The 23,792-nt window shown below is 44.6% G+C and overlaps 1 pseudogene; it reads left to right on the forward strand.

Moving 5' to 3' along the window:
* LOC134983473 (zinc finger protein 850-like) overlaps positions 1-23,792 on the forward strand; it is a 407,077-nt pseudogene that overhangs the window by 46,192 nt on the left and 337,093 nt on the right.

The raw sequence follows: 23,792 nt of genomic DNA on the forward strand, positions 1-23,792 counted from the left end.
CAGGAATCTTTTGTTGGACATCACTAAAATGGCTTTAAAGGGAGAAGTCATAATCATGGGAGACTTTGATTTGACTGATGCAAATTGGGAGGGGTCTTTTGCAAGTTCAGCTACAAGTGGCAAATTTCTATATTCCTTACAGGGAGCATCTCTCAATAAACAGCAGATATTTCCCTTCTTCATAGAAGAGCGGTCGGGAAAGAAAGAAGTAAACTTCCTTTTTGGGAGCACTCTTGTTAACTTAATTGCAATTAAAATATAACCTTTAATAAATATTCACTACAAATTCATATAAAATGATCCTACTTAATTAAAAGAAAGATTACTATTGACTGAATTCTCTTACTATCAGTATTATATCAATCAGGGTGAAAAATATTTATTTAGAAGAAATATATTCATATGTGTAATACTTAACCATCTAGAACACTTCCAGACAGCCGTGAGCTCTCCCTATTGTTTCCTGTGAATAGAATCAGTTACATGTGCATGGTATCCACACACACACCTTATTCATTATCCTTTTCAGAAGGGAGAGGCTGAGGCTTGTATATACTGTCTATGTATGGTAGGTATCCCTTCCATACCTACCATACATAGACAGGAAAACTATGTATATAGGAAACTATAGGTCTGTAAAACAATACAGAAGTAAACTATAGGTCAGTAAGACAATACAGAAGAAACTATAGGTCAGTAAGACAATACAGAAGGAAACTAGGTCAATAAAACAATACAGAAGAAACTATAGGTCAGTAAGACAATACAGAAGGAAGCTATAGGTCTGTAAGACAATACAGAAGGAAACTATAGGTCAGTAAGACAATACAGAAGGAAACTATAGGTCTGTAAGACATTACAGAAGGAAACTAGGTCAATAAAACAATACAGAAGAAACTATAGTAAGACAATACAGAAGGAAACTATAGGTCAATAAAACAATACAGAAGAAACTATAGGTCAGTAAAACAATACAGAAGGAAACTATAGGTCAATAAAACAATACAGAAGAAACTATAGGTCAGTAAAACAATACAGCAGAAACTATAAGTCAGTAAGACTACAGTAAGCCACGATACGTCAGCAAGACAATACAGAAGGAAACTATAGGTCAGTAAGACTACAGTAAGCCACGATACGTCAGCAAGACAATACAGAAGGAAACTATAGGTCAGTAAGACTACAGTAAGCCATGATACGTCAGTAAGACATAACAGTAAGAAACTATAGGTCAGTAAGACAATACAGAAGGAAACTATAGGTCAGTAAGACAATACAGAAGGAAACTATAGGTCAGTAAGACAATACAGAAGGAAGCTATAGGTCTGTAAGACAATACAGAAGGAAACTATAGGTCAGTAAGACAATACAGAAGGAAACTATAGGTCTGTAAGACATTACAGAAGGAAACTAGGTCAATAAAACAATACAGAAGAAACTATAGGTCAGTAAGACAATACAGAAGGAAACTATAGGTCAATAAAACAATACAGAAGAAACTATAGGTCAGTAAAACAATACAGAAGAAACTATAGGTCAGTAAGACAATACAGAAGGAAACTATAGGTCAATAAAACAATACAGAAGAAACTATAGGTCAGTAAAACAATACAGCAGAAACTATAAGTCAGTAAGACTACAGTAAGCCACGATACGTCGGCAAGACAATACAGAAGGAAACTATAGGTCAGTAAGACTACAGTAAGCCACGATACGTCAGCAAGACAATACAGAAGGAAACGATAGGTCAGTAAGACTACAGTAAGCCACGATACGTCAGCAAGACAATACAGAAGGAAACTATAGGTCAGTAAGACTACAGTAAGCCACGATACGTCAGTAAGACATAACAGTAAGAAACTATAGGTCAGTAAGACAATACAGAAGGAAACTATAGGTCAGTAAGATAATACCGAAGGAAACTATAGGTCTGTAAGACAATACAGAAGGAAACTATAGGTCAGTAAAACAATACAGAAGAAACTATAGGTCAGTAAGACATTACAGAGGGAAACTAGGTCAATAAAACAATACAGAAGAAACTATAGGTCAGTAAGACAATACAGAAGGAAACTATAGGTCAATAAAACAATACAGAAGAAACTATAGGTCAGTAAAACAATACAGCAGAAACTATAAGTCAGTAAGACTACAGTAAGCCACGATACGTCAGCAAGACATTACAGAAGGAAACTATAGGTCAGTAAGACTACAGTAAGCCACGATACGTCAGCAAGACAATACAGAAGGAAACTATAGGTCAGTAAGACTACAGTAAGCCACGATACGTCAGTAAGACATAACAGTAAGAAACTATAGGTCAGTAAGACAATACAGAAGGAAACTATAGGTCAGTAAGACAATACAGAAGGAAACTATAGGTCAGTAAGACAATACAGAAGGAAGCTATAGGTCTGTAAGACAATACAGAAGGAAACTATAGGTCAGTAAGACAATACAGAAGGAAGCTATAGGTCTGTAAGACAATACAGAAGGAAACTATAGGTCAGTAAGACAATACAGAAGGAAACTATAGGTCTGTAAGACATTACAGAAGGAAACTGGGTCAATAAAACAATACAGAAGAAACTATAGGTCAGTAAGACAATACAGAAGGAAACTATAGGTCAATAAAACAATACAGAAGAAACTATAGGTCAGTAAAACAATACAGAAGAAACTATAGGTCAGTAAGACAATACAGAAGGAAACTATAGGTCAATAAAACAATACAGAAGAAACTATAGGTCAGTAAAACAATACAGCAGAAACTATAAGTCAGTAAGACTACAGTAAGCCACGATACGTCAGCAAGACAATACAGAAGGAAACTATAGGTCAGTAAGACTACAGTAAGCCACGATACGTCAGCAAGACAATACAGAAGGAAACTATAGGTCAGTAAGACTACAGTAAGCCACGATACGTCAGTAAGACATAACAGTAAGAAACTATAGGTCAGTAAGACAATACAGAAGGAAACTATAGGTCAGTAAGATAATACCGAAGGAAACTATAGGTCTGTAAGACAATACAGAAGGAAACTATAGGTCAGTAAAACAATACAGAAGAAACTATAGGTCAGTAAGACATTACAGAGGGAAACTAGGTCAATAAAACAATACAGAAGAAACTATAGGTCAGTAAGACAATACAGAAGGAAACTATAGGTCAATAAAACAATACAGAAGAAACTATAGGTCAGTAAAACAATACAGCAGAAACTATAAGTCAGTAAGACTACAGTAAGCCACGATACGTCAGCAAGACAATACAGAAGGAAACTATAGGTCAGTAAGACTACAGTAAGCCACGATACGTCAGCAAGACAATACAGAAGGAAACTATAGGTCAGTAAGACTACAGTAAGCCACGATACGTCAGTAAGACATAACAGTAAGAAACTATAGGTCAGTAAGACAATACAGAAGGAAACTATAGGTCAGTAAGACAATACCGAAGGAAACTATAGGTCAGTAAGACAATACAGAAGGAAGCTATAGGTCTGTAAGACAATACAGAAGGAAACTATAGGTCAGTAAGACAATACAGAAGGAAACTATAGGTCTGTAAGACATTACAGAAGGAAACTAGGTCAATAAAACAATACAGAAGAAACTATAGGTCAGTAAGACAATACAGAAGGAAACTATAGGTCAATAAAACAATACAGAAGAAACTATAGGTCAGTAAAACAATACAGAAGAAACTATAGGTCAGTAAGACAATACAGAAGGAAACTATAGGTCAATAAAACAATACAGAAGAAACTATAGGTCAGTAAAACAATACAGCAGAAACTATAAGTCAGTAAGACTACAGTAAGCCACGATACGTCAGCAAGACAATACAGAAGGAAACTATAGGTCAGTAAGACTACAGTAAGCCACGATACGTCAGCAAGACAATACAGAAGGAAACTATAGGTCAGTAAGACTACAGTAAGCCACGATACGTCAGTAAGACATAACAGTAAGAAACTATAGGTCAGTAAGACAATACAGAAGGAAACTATAGGTCAGTAAGATAATACCGAAGGAAACTATAGGTCTGTAAGACAATACAGAAGGAAACTATAGGTCAGTAAGACAATACAGAAGGAAACTATAGGTCTGTAAGACATTACAGAAGGAAACTAGGTCAATAAAACAATACAGAAGAAACTATAGGTCAGTAAGACAATACAGAAGGAAACTATAGGTCAATAAAACAATACAGAAGAAACTATAGGTCAGTAAAACAATACAGAAGAAACTATAGGTCAGTAAGACATTACAGAGGGAAACTAGGTCAATAAAACAATACAGAAGAAACTATAGGTCAGTAAGATAATACAGAAGGAAACTATAGGTCAATAAAACAATACAGAAGAAACTATAGGTCAGTAAAACAATACAGCAGAAACTATAAGTCAGTAAGACTACAGTAAGCCACGATACGTCAGCAAGACAATACAGAAGGAAACTATAGGTCAGTAAGACTACAGTAAGCCACGATACGTCAGCAAGACAATACAGAAGGAAACTATAGGTCAGTAAGACTACAGTAAGCCACGATACGTCAGTAAGACATAACAGAAACTATAGGTCAGTAAGACAATACAGAAGGAAACTATAGGTCAGTAAGACAATACCGAAGGAAACTATAGGTCAGTAAGACAATACAGAAGGAAGCTATAGGTCTGTAAGACAATACAGAAGGAAACTATAGGTCAGTAAGACAATACAGAAGGAAACTATAGGTCTGTAAGACAATACAGAAGGAAACTATAGGTCAATAAAACAATACAGAAGAAACTATAGGTCAGTAAGACAATACAGAAGGAAACTATAGGTCAATAAAACAATACAGAAGAAACTATAGGTCAGTAAAACAATACAGAAGAAACTATAGGTCAGTAAGACAATACAGAAGGAAACTATAGGTCAATAAAACAATACAGAAGAAACTATAGGTCAGTAAAACAATACAGCAGAAACTATAAGTCAGTAAGACTACAGTAAGCCACGATACGTCAGCAAGACAATACAGAAGGAAACTATAGGTCAGTAAGACTTCAGTAAGCCACGATACGTCAGCAAGACAATACAGAAGGAAACTATAGGTCAGTAAGACTACAGTAAGCCACGATACGTCAGTAAGACATAACAGTAAGAAACTATAGGTCAGTAAGACAATACAGAAGGAAACTATAGGTCAGTAAGATAATACCGAAGGAAACTATAGGTCTGTAAGACAATACAGAAGGAAACTATAGGTCAGTAAAACAATACAGAAGAAACTATAGGTCAGTAAGACATTACAGAGGGAAACTAGGTCAATAAAACAATACAGAAGAAACTATAGGTCAGTAAGACAATACAGAAGGAAACTATAGGTCAATAAAACAATACAGAAGAAACTATAGGTCAGTAAAACAATACAGCAGAAACTATAAGTCAGTAAGACTACAGTAAGCCACGATACGTCAGCAAGACAATACAGAAGGAAACTATAGGTCAGTAAGACTACAGTAAGCCACGATACGTCAGCAAGAAAATACAGAAGGAAACTATAGGTCAGTAAGACTACAGTAAGCCACGATACGTCAGTAAGACATAACAGTAAGAAACTATAGGTCAGTAAGACAATACAGAAGGAAACTATAGGTCAGTAAGACAATACAGAAGGAAACTATAGGTCAGTAAGACAATACAGAAGGAAGCTATAGGTCTGTAAGACAATACAGAAGGAAACTATAGGTCAGTAAGACAATACAGAAGGAAACTATAGGTCTGTAAGACATTACAGAAGGAAACTAGGTCAATAAAACAATACAGAAGAAACTATAGGTCAGTAAGACAATACAGAAGGAAACTATAGGTCAATAAAACAATACAGAAGAAACTATAGGTCAGTAAAACAATACAGAAGAAACTATAGGTCAGTAAGACAATACAGAAGGATTATTATATTATGTTATTTTAATTTATTATAATTATTATATTATGATAATATTATCATGATTAAGGTCCATTCGAGACCGAAACGCGTCGGACGACTGTACTGTGAGTAGTTTTCTGGAAAAAGGGAATAATCACGCCGATTATTATCTCAAATTTTGCCTTTGGAATTTTTATTGTACTTTTAAATTTTTACTTTTTTATTTTTTCTGTCACCATGTCTGGTGATTTCTTTGTATGAATTTGGACTATGTCTGGAATAAAAAACCTGTTTTAGAAAGAAGGATTTTTTTCATGACTCTGGTCTGGCATTTGGGAGAAAGAGTTCCTTTTCCTCTTGTGGATCCACCAAAGGGATACCAGTGAATCTATTTAAAGAAACCTTTATAGGAGTCATTCATCGTTTACTGAGTGAGTTGGGGTACGCACCTGAGGATTTTTGTTGATATAAAGAAACCGTTATATGAATGTTCTGGCTTTGCTCTGTGTAAGTGAGGGTACGCATTGAAATTGCCTCAGACGCTACCCCTACGTGTTTACAGTACCCCATGTGGTGTGAGATTCAGGCACGCTTAATTACGTGAACCTAACCTGAGGGGATTGGAGAAAAAAACTAGCAATAAAGATACCTTTACGGGAACCCACTTGTTTCTGTGTGAGTGGGGTACGCCCTTAAAAACTTTCATTGTGTGGAATTCTCGATTCTAGCTGTTGTAAACGGTGCTACACATTTCTTTTCTCTCTTATTTCTCTCCATTTTGACATGAACTGGGAGCCATTTATAACGAGAAGATTCACCTGAACGAAAGGACTCATAGGCCTGCATAATCTGGAGAAGACATCGTATACCCATTTGACAAGGGATGTGTTAAGTTTCCTTACCTTTTTCTTTTTTTTACGCGCCCTGGACACAGATAAATACCAACACTTGCTTCTTCTATATATTGTGGTGCCTGCGGCTACTGGGGACTTGGAGGATTCCAAGTTACTGGATGTAGTCAGGGCCCTGAAAGTATATGTTTCCAGGACGGCCGGAGTCAGGAAATTTGACTCGCTGTTTATCCTGTATGCACCCAACAAGCTGGGTGCTCCTGCTTCTAAGCAGACTATTGCTCGTTGGATTTGTAGTACAATTCAGCTTGCACATTCTGTGGCAGGCTTGCCACAGCCAAAATCTGTCAATGTCCATTCCACAAGGAAGGTGGGCTCATCTTGGGCGGCTGCCCGAGGGGTCTCGGCTTTACAACTTTGCCGAGCAGCTACGTGGTCAGGGGAAAACACGTTTGTAAAATTCTACAAATTTGATACCGTGGCTAAGGAGGACCTGGAGTTCTCTCATTCGGTGCTGCAGAGTCATCTGCACTCTCCCGCCCGTTTGGGAGCTTTGGTATAATCCCCATGGTCCTGACGAAGTCCCAGCATCCACAAGGACGTCAGAGAAAATAAGAATTTACTTACCGATAATTCTATTTCTCGTAGTCCGTAGTGGATGCTGGGCGCCCATCCCAAGTGCGGATTGTCTGCAATACTTGTACATAGTTATTGTTGCCAAAAAATTCGGGTTTTGTTGTAGTGAGCCATCTGTTTTGGAGGCTCCTCATGTTATCATGCTGTTAACTGGGTTTAGATCACAAGTTATATGGTGTGGCTGGTATGAGTCTTGCCCGGGATTCAAAAATCCTTCCTTATTGTGTACGCTCGTCCGGGCACAGTATCCTAACTGAGGCTTGGAGGAGGGTCATAGGGGGAGGAGCCAGTGCACACCGGGTAGTCCTAAAGCTTTTACTTTTGTGCCCAGTCTCCTGCGGAGCCGCTATTCCCCATGGTCCTGACAGAGTCCCAGCATCCACTACGGACTACGAGAAATAGAATTATTGGTAAGTAAATTCTTATTTTCTCCTAGTCCGTAGAGGATGCTCGGTGCCTGGCCATTTGTTCATGCCGTTGACATGTGTAACGTTGAATGCCCTGTTGTACGGCATGGTTGAAGTGTGCGCTGATATGACTCTCACTGTTAACTTTACAATAAATCCTTTCCTCGAAATGTCCGTCTCCTCCCTGGGCACAGTTCCTATACTGAAGTCTGGAGGAGGGGCATAGAGGGAGTAGCCAGTTCACACTCTGGAAAAGTCTTAAAGTGCCCATGTCTCCTGCGGATCAGTCTATACCCCATGGTTCTGAAGTGACCCCAGCATCCTCCTACGGACTAGGAGAAAAGGATTTACTGGTAGGTATTTAAGTCCTATTTTTATAGTATTACTATTTTTTTTGAGTGATCTTTCTAAAAAGCATCTTATACTCACCTTAGAGTCGCTCCAACATCTCCCCGCTGGGTCACGACAACGCTTACCCACGTGTACAGTGAGGCAGGCACAGGTTCTGGTGAACCTTCATGGGCTACTTTGCACAGACATTATCCAATGTAGCTGAGCAGTTTATACCAGCTCCTATACCAGTGATAGGTTTCCCTATTAACCCTTACATGCAGCATTCATTCTGAGGTTTATACACCTAGGGAATTGTTAGCCTCTCAAAAAAGCAGGCTGAAAGGCTGGTGGTAAGTAAATCACATAGACATGATACAACATCTTCACAGTCTACACATGTTTTAGATGAGGATTCGTTGGAGGATGAGGACTCATTGCACTTCGGAAGGTCTCAGCTCAGTGGACATACCTGAGCTAATTAGTGCTATGTAAGCCATTCTATCCTTAGAAGAGACAGCAGAGCCTGTGTTAAAAACTAAGGCAACTGTGTTTAAACATCCCAAAACAGCTGATAGAAATTTTGGGTTACGCCCAGTAGGAAGTTAGAATTCCAAGAAATGGAATTCCAATTATCCTCGTCCAGCTGGGGAATGTTTAAAAAAAAAAAAGGGGAGGTGGCTCCCAAAGTAGATTCGCAGGTCTTAGATTGGTGCAAAAATCTACATTACTTCTATTTTCAACATCAATAAATGATGTCACGGGGGAGGGGGGGTGACTGGAAAGGCAGCAGGAAGCAGGATAAAGGAGCTCCTGCTTATATAGGTCCTTTCTGCCTTTTACAGCTGTCCTACGGGCTCTTTCAGGCCCTTTCTTGCCCCTCTGTGTGTTTTGTAGGTTGCGGAGCCATTCATTTGGATTTTGCAGGTTGCGGCGTACTCCCGGATCCGAAGCCGCGGACTGAAGTTGTGCAGTGATCCCACCGCGGACCGGACCTCAACGAGGTAGCACTGCTACTCACCAAGGGCTGTGCGCCCTGTCCACTCTTGTGCCTAGCCGTGCTGTTGGAGTGGTGTGGAGAGGCTGACTGGGGATCAGCGGTGACCGCGGCTGGAGACAGAGCAGAGCTGCTCTCCCGGCATCTGATGCGGCACATACTACGGGGATTGGTGGCCTCAGCAGGGACGCGTCAGGTTAGTCAGCTCACCTGTCCGCAGCCTGCCTTCTCCTACTGTCCGGCCGTTGAAGCCATGAGTCGTGGCAGCGGGGAATACACGGAGCGCTTGCCTATCATCACTCCAGCAGTGTCCCGGCATCTCCCCCTCTCCTCCTAACCCATGGTGCTACGGGGGAATCTGGTGGAGCTGTGAATTATAGAGGACATACATGTGGGGTTCCTACGCAGCCAGATACGCTACCCTGTGCCACTGCATCCTGGAACCTCTCCTCTCCTGCCTTATTACTGACCTGGTTCTCCCACCATAGCCGGCCAGTTTCTTCTGATCTGGGCTTCCCTGCCCTGCCAGAAGTGGCCATCTTGAAAACTGGCAATATAACCACATGCCCTCCTGAAACCATCCGCTTCTCTGAGAGCTACAGACACTGCCAGCCCATGATCAGTGCCCTTCACTACAGCCTCAGTGATTTCCGGCAGGGACTTCTGTCACTGCGGCCCTACCTGGGCAGTAAGTGGTCGCCTGAACTGCTTTAATTATTATTATTGCCTGGCCTCCACTCCTGCTCTGTCGACTCCCTCTGGTGGCAGACTGTGCTGACTACATCCTCCGTACTGTTTGACTGCTGCTGGGGTTTTTTTCCCTCCTGCTCTTATCAATCCCCGTGAGATCCAATTAGCGCTCTTGGGGCATCAGTATAGCTACGGTGTAACAGTCCATGTGTCCAGGACAGTAGCTGGCTCCTATAAATTACTTTACCGCTCAAGGATGGCATCTTCTTGCTATTACCCATAAACAACTGACCTCACAATGTTTCTGTAACCGATGGCCACTGGGGGTCTATGCTCACTGATGTCTCCCTATTTCCACACTTTAATACTTCTGCTATGTTGCTACTGGCCTCCTGACCTTGTTCTCTAATCTCTGTAATGTTATGCTGAAGAATGGGCAGAACTGGAAAATCATCTCATAAGAAAGCTAAACCTCGTCCTTAACAGGAAACCTCTCATACTGACTTGAGACCTTTTTCTTCTTCCTAATCAACTAACATTAAGTCCCAGTCCTGATCATTCAGAATCTTCTCCCATTCCGTCTTCTCCAAGTCCTTCCATGATGGCTTAAACCCATTGTTTAAACTCGTTGTTTAAACCCATGGCAAGCCAGTTGGGCTCACTACTTCTCTCGGTTCTCCTTTAAACTATTAACCGCCCAGGAACCTTAAATTGAAGAGCAGATGCACTTTCTCGTTCTTTTCAAACGGATGATTCACTCAACTCCTCTGAATCTGGCTTCATTTGCTTCAACTCGTACTGTTCCTCTACCTCCTCTGGGGAGAACTTTTGTAGCACCAAAATTTTGCAGGAAATTGCTTACTTGGGCTCATTCTTTATCTTTCATGGGTCATACCGGTGGTCTTAAGACTCTCAAGTTCATTCAGCGATTCTACTGGTAGCCTCATCTTAAAACAGATGTCTTTGAATTTGAAGCAGTCTGTTCCAAGTGTGTTCAACAAAAGGTCCACGAACATCTCCCTCGGGTCTTCTTCATCCACTTTCAACACCTCAAAAGCTTTGGATTCGCATCTTTATGGATTTCATAACCGATTTAACAGTCTCCAGAAGGCACAACACCATTTGTGTCATTGTGGAATGATTTTCAAAGATGGCTCACTTCATACCCCTCACCAGTCTTCCCTCTGCGCCTCAGCTATCCAAATTGTTTTTCTCATAGATTTTTCATTTGCATGGCCTTCCACAGGAAATAGTTTCTGATTGGGGTCCTCAATTCCTCGCCAAATTCTAGAAAGCTCTCTGCTCTGTCCTAGGAATCAAGTTGAACTTCTCTTCAGCCCACCATCCCCAGACTGACGGACAGACTGAAAGAGTCAACCAATATCTGGAAACTTTCTTACGGATGTTCATGTCCCCTGCTCAGTAAGACTGGATGGATTACCTCCCATTTACTGAGTTTGCATACAATAACCTATATCATTCTTCTACCAATTCCACTCCTTTCTTCATTAACTATAGTTTTCATCCACGAGTTCCTTCCTTCTAATCTCTCCCATCTCTTGAGGTTCCTGCTGCTGAATCCGCTCTTCGTCAGTTCACTAAGATTTGGAGTCAAATTCATAAGGCGCTACTTGAGACTTCCCAGAAATAAAAGACCTATGCTGATCAGAAACATAGGGCTGTTCCTAGTCTCAAAGTGGGAGATCGTGTTTGGATATCCACCAGAGACCTCAGACTCAAAGTTCCTACCAAAAAGTTTGCTCCAAGATTCATCGGTCCGTATCCTATTATGAGTGTTGAATCCTGTTTCTTACAAGGTGAAACTGCCTCCCTATTTGAAAATTCCCAATGCCTTCCACATTTCTCTGCTAAATCCTCTTGTACTAAATCATTTTCGGGCATCTTTCCCTTAACCTCCCAAGGTTCAAGCTGCTCAAAATGAGGAATTCGAGGTTCATAAGTTTCTTGACTTCCGCAAGAGGTATGGTCGTCTCCAGTATCTCATAGATTGGAGAGGATATGGTCCGGAGGAAAGATCTTGGGTGGCTGCAGAGGATGTTCATGCTCCAAGACTGAGTTGTGCCTTTCATGCCAAGAATCCCACTAAGCAGCGTGGGTGTTCGGAGACCACCCTAAAAAGGGGGGTACTGTGAGCATCCGGAGTCTTACCACCGGTTCTGGTCCCTGTGGCTTTCCTCTTAGCTGGCTGGTGTCGCTGCGATGGATAGGAGCTACAGCAGCAAGGTCTTCCGGTGCGGCTGCTGGGTGTCTGGAGGCCGGGGTCCGGGTCCTGGGGAGCGGAGCATGGCAGCCGGAGGTGTCTGTTTCCAAGTGTCCTGTTACTGGAGTGCGGCGTCTGGGAGGCTGAGGCCAGAGGTAGTGGCTGTGTGCTGGTTCCACATGTGTCCTCTGTGCAGGGAGCCACCATGTTGGAGATCAATCCAAGACGATAGGTATCCCAGTTCGCATCCAGCCAATCAGATACAGGCTTCCCTTATAAAAAGGGGTTGATGCTTAGCTATGTTGCCAGTACTTCAAGTTACTTGCTGCTGTAAGGTGCCCTGCGCTCCCAGGTTAACCCCTGGTATCCTGGTTCTGTTGTGTCCGCCTGGTGGTCAATTCTGTTATTGCAGTCCTTTGCTCCCAGTCCACCTGCTCTTATGGTTTAACCCCTGGTATCCTGATATCTGGCAGAGGGTCTCCGTTTGCGGATGGTGCTCACAGCGATCCTCTTCAGCATCGTTTACAAATCACAAGTCACTTCTTCATTCAGTATTCTTCTGCATCGTTTACAAGTCATGTACCTTTTGTCTTTCAGAATTCACTCGGACGTCTCTCCTAGTCGTAGTGTATGATTTGCGGTCTCATTAAAACTGAATTCCTCTTTCTTCAGTGTATCATTCTCGGTCATTGTCCTCATTGCCTACCCCTCTACATCTTCAGGCCTAAGTATTCAATCCATGAGTAAGAACTACATTCAGCCACCTCATTTCCTTCCTTTGCCGATAGCTGCTCCCTCAGTCAATTATCAGTCGTCAGATCCCCAACTCAAGCCAAGCGTGACATGGAAGAAGGGGAATTCCTGGTTTCTCTGGCTATTAAGGATGCATATCTTCACATCCCAATATGGTCGCCTCTTTAGACTTACCTCAGGTTTGCACTGCAGGACAGTCACTACCAGGTCCAGGCCTTGCCTTTTGGCTTATCAACGGCACTGAGGGTGTTATCAGGGGTGATGGCAGAGATGTTGCTACAACTCCGCAAGCAGGAAGTGAAAATCATTCTATACTTGGGCGATCTCCTCATAATGGCTATATTCAGAGCACTTGATGGAAACGATCAGCCTTCAAACACGACTACTCACGGATCATGGGTGGATTCTTAATCTGCAGAAATCCCACCTAGGACCTACGCAGAGGCTTCAGTTCCTGGTAATGATATTGGACACGGTGTCTCAGAAGGTGTTCCTTCCTATGGACGAGGCAAAGATAATTCAGACAATGGTATGTTCCATTTTGAAGCTGAACAAAATCTCGGTACATCTTTGCATAAGCTTACTGGGAAAGATAATGGCCGCCTACGACGCATTTCGGTAAGGAAGATTCCATGCATGACCATTCCAGCTGGATCTGCTGGACAAATGGTCTGGGTCACATCTGCACATACGCCAGATGATATGCCTTTCACCAAACGCCAGGATTTCCCTCTTATGGTGGTTGCTGATCTCCCTCCTGGAGGGTCGACACTTCAGAATTCAGGATTGGATTCTGTTGACAACGGATGCGAGCCTCCATGGTTGGGCTGCAGTGACCCTAGGGGCTCAGTTCCAATGAAGGTGGTCTGACCAAGAGGCTTCCCTTCCGATAAAAGTTTTGGAACTCAGGGCGATTTACAATGCCCTTCTGCTGACCTCTTTTTATATCCTTCAGTATCAGGCCATACAGGTATGGTTGGAAAATGCACCAACTGTGGCATACATAAACCAACAAGGAGGTCCAAACAGCAGAAATGCAATGAGGGAGGTGTCACAGATACTCCTCCTGGATGGAGTGGAATTCCAAGGCCATTTCCACCATATTAATTCTGGGAGTAGACAATTGGGGAGCAGACTTCCTCAGTAGACATGATCTGCACCTGGGGGAATGGGGCCTCTACCTGCAAGTGTTTCAGCAGATATTTCATCGGTGTGGCTACCCGCAAATCGACTTGTTGATTTCTCAGCTTACCAAGAAGCTTCTGCGTTGCTGATCTGGGATGAGGGATCCACAGGCCGCAGCAGTGGACGCTCTGGCGACACCGTGGATTTACCGGTTGGTGTACTTGTTCCCTCCAGTTCCTCTAATTCCAAGAGTTCTCAAAGGACTTAAGGGGACAGGGTTCAGGCAATTCTGATTGCCCCAGACTGGCCCCGCAGGGCCTGGTATGTAGACATTCTAGCCTTATTACTCGTAGGACCCTGGCCTCTGCCAATTCAGGATGATCGTCTTACACAAGGGCCATTCATCTATCCAGACTTACCACTGCTACGTTTGATGCATTGGAAGTATATTGGGAGGATTTTTGCCAGGAAAGAGATTCCGGGCAAGGTTATCTCGACTATGCTCCAAGCCGGCCAGATGGTCACATCGAAACATTACCATCTCATATGGAAGAAATGTGTCTCTTGGTGTGAGGGTCAACCGTATTCTGCTGTGGATTTTCATCTGGGACATTTCTTGCACTTCCTGCAGGCTGTTGTCGATGTGGGCCTACATTTAGGCTCCATAAAAGTTCAAATCTCAGCCTTGTCTTTTTTTTTCTTCCAGGGAAGTAGATTATAGTGGTACTATATAAATAGAAGTTAGTTTCACCTCCAAGCAAATGCTTCAATTTAGTGTAGTGACCCCGTCCAGCCGTCAGGACACTTAGTTATATTAAACCTTATTGAAGGCAGAAGGCAAAGCATTCAGTGGCCACGCACCAGGATCCAAAATGGCAGCCATCTCCCTCCCCAATATCACCGCTGGGCTCCGGTGACTGTGTACAGCCCGTTCTGTCCCCAGCAGTAGCGGGAGCTACGTACCTGTGTTACCTGGAGAGAACGTACTCCCACCTGAGCCAAAACCGCCTTCAAGTCAGGTATCCGGAGCGTGCAGGAAAGACTGGGCGCACATAGCCCCAGAATACAGCCCATGGCTTCAGCAGCGTCACTACTAACAGTGCCCGGAGTGAGCAGAGCGAGTCGCTATAGGGCAGTAGGAGTGGGGGACTTAATAGATTGGGGAATAAGGAAAAAAATACCCAGGGGTATTCGGGCGCTATGAGGCGAGGTGCTTGGCTAAGCAGCAGCCAGTATTTAGGGGAGTCACTCCCTATATGGTAACAATAGAAAAGAAAAGGAGGCTGCGCTATGAGAGGAAAGAACAATACCATTCACGAAGTGTGTACATTGTAAAACAATTTATTAAACAATAACTCTTTAAAAAGCAGTGTTTTGTGCAAAATAAGCCAATTGTAAGCAAGGAATGATTTAGCCAATAATATAAGATGGATGAAGTTTACCCCAGGAAATTATTCAGGACTGATGTTTTGTATTCTCTAGGATCCGTGCCACATTTTGCCCATAGATGATATGTCCAGTTAAATTCCACTATAAAGAGTCCCTTTTAGATGGTATTGAGTCCAAATAAAAGTTCCATATGCCGCTAGAGGGTTATTGCAATATCCCATGTATGGTGGGTACCTCATGCGATGCGGAGATAGGATGGTGCCTCTCTAGGACTCCACTGGATAGCTGGTAGGTGATATGGGCTGGTTCGGGTCCAATTCCGGGTTGTCCTGTTCAAAAGGGTAAATGTCTGACGCGTTTCGCTGCATAAACCTTTGAAAAAGCTGCAAGATTTATGCAGCGAACGTATCCTAGAGAATACAAAGTATCGCGGCAGCAGTATAGATTCTGATATGTAATTCTCTGTATCATACTTACCGTACACACATCATCCTTATTACTATTGAGAGAATAGAGGTAAGACACTGATGATGGGGATGTCCTTTTCTCGTAGTCTGTTGGGGATGCTGGGGTCCATTTAGTACCAGGGGGGCTAGACAAGTCCTTTGGGACCCACTGGCACTTTGAGAGTTTAATAGTGTAGGCTGGCCCCTCCCTCTATGCTCCTCCTACTAGACTTAGTCTAGAAACTGTGCCCGAGGAGACGGACATACTTCGAGAGAAGGAATTACACAGATAGTGGTGAGATTCACACCAGCTCACACATAACATAAGGCCAAACTAACCAACTTGGAACAATTCAGCAACAGCTGAACCAACAATACTGAACCAATTAACAATGCAGTAATACGAAGCACAGGGCGGGCACCCAGCATCCTCTATGGACTATGAGAAAAGGATTTATCGGTAGGTAATTAAAATCCTATTTTCTCTTACGTCCTAGAGGATGCTGGGATCCATTTAGTACCATGGGGATGTACCAAAGCTCCCAGTACAGGAGTGAGAGTACTGAGGTTCCTGCAGAACTGATTTACCAAACTTGAGGTCCTCAGAGGCCAAAGTATAGAACTTGTAAAACCTAGCAAACGTGTTCGACCCTGACCAAGTAGCTGCTCAGCAAAGCTGAATAGCCGAGACACCCTGGGCAGCTGCCCAGGAAGAACCCACTTTACGGGTAGAGTGGGCCTGAACAGATTTTGGAATTGTCAATCCTGACGTGGAATAAGCATGCTGGATAGTAAGCCTGATCCAGCGTGAAATTGTCTGCTTAGAAGCAGGACACCCAATCTTGTTGGGTTCATAAAGTACAAATAGTGCGTCTGACTTCCTGTGACGAGTAGTTCTCTTCACATAGATTTTCAAAGCCCGCACGACATCCACGGACTTTGAGGTAATTGAGGTGTCAGTAGCCACTGGCACCACAATAGGTTGGTTTATATGAAAAGCCGACACAACCTTAGGGAGAAATTGCTGACGCGTTCTGAGCTCCGCTCTATCCTCATGGAAAATCAAGTAGGGGCTCTTGTGCGAAAATGCACCCAATTCTGACAGACGTCTGGCAGAAGCCAAGGCCAACAACGTGACTGCATTCCAAATAAGAAACTTTACGTCCACCTCCTGTAAAGGTTCGAACCAATCCGATTGCAGGAACTGCAGTACCACATTAAGATCCCAAGGTGACATAAGAGGCACAAAGGGTGGTTGGATGTGCAGAATTCCTCTCAAGAAAGTCTGAACCTCAGGGATAGCAGCCAATTGTTTCTGGAAGAAAATAGACAAGGCCAAAATCTGGATCTTGATGGAGCCCAGGCGTAGGCCAACATCCACACCCGCTTGCAGAAAGAGAAAATGTCCCAGTTGAAACTCCACCGTAGGAAACTTCTTGGATTCATACCAAAACACATACTTTTTCCAAATCCGATGGTAATGCTTAGACGTTACCCCCTTCCTAACTTGGATCAGAGTAGGAAAATTTTTTTATTCGGAATGCCCTTCCGAGCTAAGATCTGGCATTCAACCTCCATGCCGTCAAACGTAGCTGCGGTAAGTCGTGATAGGCGAACGGCCCCTGCAGTAGAAGGTCCTCACGAAGAGGAAGAGGCCTCGGAAGATCCGCGTGCCAAGCCTGCATTGGCCAGTCAAGAGCAATGAGGATCGCTGGAACTGGTTATGTTTTTATTAGTTTTAGAATCCTTGGGATGAGTGGAAGTGGAGGGAACACATATACTGACTGGAACACCCACGGAGTCACCAGGGCGTCCACCGCCACTACCTGTGGGTCTCGTGACCTGGAACAGTACCTCCGAAGCGTCTTGTTGAGGCGAGAGGCCATCATGTCTATCTGATGTACACCCCATCGGCGTGTTACCTCTGTGAATACCTCTGGGTGGAGGCCCCATTCTCCTGGAAGGAGATTGTGTCTGCTGAGGAATGAACGCCTACAGCGCCAGCGCATGTCGTTCTGCCCAGAGGAGGATTCTTGTTACCTCTGACATTGCAGCCCTGCTCTTCGTTCCACCCTGCCTGTTTATGTAGGACACCGCTGTGATGTTGTCCGACTGAACCTGCATGACTCGATATTGCAGAAGATGAGCCACTTTTAGAAGGCCATTGTATATGGCTCTTAGTTCCAGAATGTTTATTAAAAAAACCGGTTCCTGGCTTGACCACTTTCCTTGGAAGTTTTCCCCCTGGGTGAGGCTTGCATCCGTGGTTAGAAGAATCCAATTCTGAATCCTGAACCTGCGGCCCTCGAGCAGGTGAGAAGTTTGCAGCCACCAGAGTAGTGAAATTCTGGCATTCGGCGACAGGCATATCCGTTGGTGCATGTGAAGATGCAATCCCGACCAGTTGTCCAGGAGATCCAGCTGGATGAAGCGTGCATGGAGTCTTCCGTATTGTAGAGCCTCGTAGGAGGATACCATCTTCAAGACAAATGCACCGATGAACCGATACCCGGGGAGGTTTCACGACATCCCGGACCATTGATTGGATCACCAAAGCTTTCTCCACCGGTAGAAACACCCTCTGCACTTCCGTGTTGAGTGTCATCTCCAGGAAGGGTAGTCTCCTTGTCTGTTCCAAAAGTGACTTTGGAAGGTTCAGGATCCACCCATGATCCCAGAGTAGTTGAGTTGAGAGCGCAATACTCTGCAACAGCTTCTCCTTGGAAGATGCCTCTATCAGCATATCATCCAGATATGGAATTATGTTCACTCCCTGTTTGCGTAGGAGTAGCATCCTCTCCGCCATGACCATGGTGAACACCCTCGGTGCTGTGGAGTGGCCAGATGGCAATGTTTGGAACGGATAGTGACAGTCCTGTAGTGCAAACCGTAAATAGGCCTGGTGAGGCGGCCAGATCGGAATGTGAAGGTATGCATCCTTGATATCCAGGGATACTAGGAATTCCCCCTCCTCCAGTCCTGAGAGCACCGCTTTCAGAGACTCCATCTTGAATTGGATAACCCTCAAGTAGGGTTTCAACACCTTCAGGTTCAATATAGGCCTTACCGAACCATCCGGTTTTGGTACCACAAACAAGTTTGAGTAATAACCCTTGATTTTTGGGTGAGGTGGAACTGGAACAATAACATTTGTTTGTACCAGTTTCTCTTTCATCCACTAGGGGACACTGGAGTCCTATACAGTAGGGGTGTGAAGCCTTGAACCGGAGGTGTGGCACAATCTTAAATTAACATTGTCTGCACTGCCGGCTCCTCCCCCTTCACATCCCTCCTCCCTCAGTTTGAAGAATTGTGCTGGAGGCACAATTCATGGAGCACTTGAGCTCCTGACTGAAAATCTAAAAGGGGCTGCGTAACCCTAATAAAGGGGGGACAAAGCTGCCTAAGATCAGAGAGACAAATATCCCTATTGAAGGGACCTGCATCTCTCCACAGGAGATCCTCAAATCAGCTAATAGTGAGTACTGGTACAAGCTTAGCCTAGGGATCCAGTTAGAAAATATATAATTTTTTTTTCTTTTTCTTTTCTTTCCCTCTCTCTCTAAAACCTCTACTGCGAATATTGTTTAAAACTCCCTTTTATACAGCTAATCAGGGAGGAAGGGCATGGCGGCGCGTGGGAGACTTAGTGCGGCGCGGGACTCAGCCTGTCTTCCCTGTAGCAGGGGGGACGGCGGAAGCGGTGCGCTGCACAGCAAGATCAGAGCAGAGCGGAGAACAGGCGCCGCTACGGGAGACGGACCCGTCGCGCGCGCCAGCCGGCGGCCCCTGGGCGATTTGCAAATGGGGTGACTCACGTGCGGAGAGGAGCACGGGCACCGCTGTGGAAGACGGACCCGTCGCGCGCGCCAGCCGGCGAGTCCGGAGCGCGCTGTGTAGCGGCAGAGGGGGAGATCAATGTTAAAAGGCTAAGGATATTAACAGAACCACACCATATGAACTTACATAGTGGGGATCATGTTTGTTCGTTTTGGCGCCAGGATGAGGTGAGGGATGGGTCCTCCCCTTCCCCCTGCTGCACGGCCTGGTTAGTACAGGCATAAGATAATAGAGAGAGTTAGGAAACAGCTCCCTCTGCTGGGGAAATGTGTATATATACAATATGAGGATCTCCTGAAAATTAAACAAACTTTACAAATTATATTTTCAAGGGACGTCTGTTCAAAGATCCCGGAGAAAATGCACAGAAGCAAGCCAACTCTAACATCGTGGCTGATTTACAGTTGGGGTGTGAGGGTTGAGAGTCGGCTGGTGTTTTATTTTTTTATTTTTATTTTTTGACCTGTTCCTTTTATAAAGAAAAGGGGACAGGTAATTCCAGCCGGATCCAATACCTTCGCTTCCGTCATCTCCCAGTCTTTCTCTTCCTAGTTTAAAGGGTGAAAGCGCTGCGTAATACCCTGATGAGGGGGTTTTAAAAAGAAAAACAACATGTCTAAGGCTACCAAGACCTCAAAGACCTGCTATGTTTGTACGAAATGTAACAAGAAGAGCACGCAGGTTGGCAGCTCCGGGGTGTGCGACTCCTGCTTAGACAAGGACGCTCCACCTGGGAGCAGTGCTCTGGCTAAGGCATGGGAAGACAACCTTGCCAATAGAATCTCCAAGGAAATGGCAGAATCCCGCAAGCAGCAATCAGAATGGGCTGCGGGATTCTCAAAGACAATGGAGGAATTTCTCATCAAGTTAACACCGCCCACACACGCTGAGACGAGTGTGCGCAGGGCTGTTAAAAGAACTTTTCCTATTATACCAGAAACTGTGGAGGAAGAGGGTTTTCTTCTGGATACGGAAGAAGGTGAGTTAATTGAACCCATCCTAGACGCCGATTTTCCTGAAGAAGACTCGGCGATCTCTGGTCTGGATTCCTTAATTGACGCGGTTAAGGACATCCTAAGCTTTAAGGAAGAGGAAGTCCGGGAGCCGGAGGATTTCGATTTGTTCGAATCCCAGAAGCCGCGTTCAGCAGCGTTCCCCATTCCTAAATCCCTCCAGTCTCGGAGGAGGCTTGGAAACAACCTGACAAACGTTTTCAATTTCCGAAACGTTTTCAGGTAACTTACCCCCTACCTAAGGGTGTAATGGACAAGTGGGAAAACCCACCGGTAGTGGATGCTTCACTAGGAAGATTGTCAAAGAAGACAATCTTGCCAATTCCTAACGTAACTACGTTAAAGGATGCGTCCGACCGTAAAGTTGACACTGCGTTAAAATCAATGTTTGTAGCAGCAGGTGCAGCGCAGAGACCTGCGATCATCTGTGCTTGGGTCAACAAAGCCATGGGTGCATGGTCTGGCCGGATCATACAAGCTATTGAGGAGGAAAATAGCTTAGAAGAGATTACACATTCGAGAATCTGCTTCATACTTGTGTCAAGCTTCTAAGGATATTAGCAGAATAGCATCGCGCATATCTGCATCGGCCATATCGGCTAGAAGGATTTTATGGCTCGGAGAATGGCAAGGTGACTCTGACACCAAGAAGGCGGTAGAATCCATTCCCTTTGGGGGTGAAATGCTGTTCGGACCAGAGTTGGACAAGTGGATTTCGCAGGCTACAGCGGGGAAGTCCACTTTTCTGCCAACTCCTTATACGAGAACCGCTCCACAAACTAGGAGAGGTTATTCAGGACCATCTTTTACTTAATTTAGGTCACAGTCCTTTCGAGCCCGAGGTAGGGGGTTCGGTGCACAAGCACGCGGGGCAGAGGTAGAGGCTGCTTGCAACCAGAAAGCAGGATAAACCTGCTGACAAGACCGTGGCATGACGGCCTCCCAGCTCACCTGGGGTCCCCCTTGGTGGGCGGCCGACTGGAAGGTTTTCAGGACATCTGGGCCAAAACCTCACCAGAACTTTGGGTGAACAACTTAATCTCTCAGGGATACAAACTGGAATTTCAACAGAGGCCTCACAGTCAGTTTTTTACAACAGGATTGCCTCAGTGCCCTCAAAAAGCAAGGGCACTACGGGCAGCAATTCACAAATTGCTTCAAGCAGAGGTCATTATTCCGGTTCCCGCTTCTCCGAGAGGAACGGGGTTCTATTCCAATCTTTTTGTCGTGCCAAAACCAGACGGGACGGTCAGACCAATACTCAATTTAAAAGTTTTCAACCAGTTTTTAAGAGTCTACAGATTCAAGATAGAATCAATCCAATCAGTCATTGCAGGCTTAGAGCCAAGCGAGTTCATGGTATCCATGGACATAAAGGATGCATATCTGCATATCCCAATCTGGACTCCTCACCAGGCTTACTTACAGTTCGCACTGGTGGCGGAGCACTACCAATTCCGGGCTTTACCGTTCGGTCTAGCGTCAGCCCCAAGAATTTTCACAAAGATCATGGCGATCATGGTGGCAGGACTGAGACTGTTGGGGGGTCACGATTATACCTTATCTGGACGATTTACTGATCAAAGCTCCATCTCAGAATCGACTGCTCAAGGATGTTCAGACATCACATCAATTTCTAATTCAACATGGATGGATTGTCAATTTCCAAAAGTCCAACCTCGTACCGACTCAACGGATTCAATTCCTCGGTCTCATCTTGGACACGGTCCTATTACGTGTGTTCCTACCAGAGAGTAAGGTACAGGACCTACAGAGATTAGTAGCTCAGGTACTGAGGACGCAGACCGTTTCTCTGCACCTCTGTGTGCAACTTCTCGGGAAGATGGTGGCGTCGTTCGAAGCTCTCCAGTATGGCAGACTTCATTCCCGACCATTCCAGATGAACCTCATTGCTCAGGGAGCAGGTTCGCACTGGCTCCTACATCGGAGAATCCGACTTCAACCACAAGTACGGGTCTCCTTGACATGGTGGTCGTTACACAAGAACCTTACAGCCGGCAAGAAATGCGGCATTTGGGATTGGAAGATCCTGACGACGGATGCCAGTCTCAGAGGTTGTGGAGCCGTCCTAGAGGACCATCAGTTTCAGGGACGGTGGACGCTACAATAAAGCAAATTACCCATAAATATACTTGAACTAAGAGCAGTCTACAATGCCCTTCTCTTAGCAGAAGACCTAGTCATGAATCAACACATCAGGATTCAGTCTGACAATGTCACGACGACGGCTTACATAAACCATCAAGGAGGAACAAAGAGCAGGATGGCGTTAAAGGAGGCCACAAAGATCTTGTTGTGGGCAGAAAGAAAAGACATCATTCTCTCCGCAGTGTTCATTCCAGGTGTGGAGAACTGGGAGGCAGATTACCTCAGTCGCCAGGACATGCATCCGGGGGAGTGGTGCCTTCATCCACGGATTTTCAACATGATTGTGATAAGATGGGGTCTGCCTCAGATGGATCTAATGGCGTCTCGACAAAATCATCAGCTGCCCAGTTATGTATCAAGAACTCGAGATCCAGCAGCAGAAGGAGTGGACGCATTAACACTTCCTTGGTGTTACAGGAGGGTTTACATTTTTCCACCTTTCACACTCATACCCAGGGTTCTGAAAAGAATAAAGCGGGAACGAGTGTGGGTCATTCTAATCGCACCAGATTGGCCCCGCAGGAGTTGGTACACCGACCTGCGAGGGTTACTTGCGGAAGATCCTTGGAGGTTACCTCAGAGAGAGGACCTGCTATCTCAGGGACCGTTCCTACACCCCGATCTGAACAGGCTGTGTTTGACGGCGTGGCTATTGAAACCCGTATCTTAAGAAACAGAGGGATCCCACGAACGGCCATTCCTAGAATGATTGCCGCAAGGAAACCGGTCACAGCCAGGCACTACTACAGGATTTGGAGACGGTACATGGCTTGGTGTCAGGAACGGGGATGGAATTCATCTAACTTTATCCTTCCTTCAGGCCGGTCTAGAGGGAGGACTCAGATTGGGCTCCTTGAAGGTTCAGATTTCGGCTCTCTCCATCCTTTTTCAAGAGCGGCTAGCATCCTTACCAGAGATTCAAACCTTTTTACAGGGGGTTCTGAGGATTCAATCCCCTTTTCGTCCTCCCACGGCACCATGGGACTTAGGGTTGGTGTTAGAA

This window comes from Pseudophryne corroboree, assembly GCF_028390025.1.
Source record: "Pseudophryne corroboree isolate aPseCor3 chromosome 3 unlocalized genomic scaffold, aPseCor3.hap2 SUPER_3_unloc_16, whole genome shotgun sequence".
NCBI lineage: Eukaryota > Metazoa > Chordata > Amphibia > Anura > Myobatrachidae > Pseudophryne > Pseudophryne corroboree.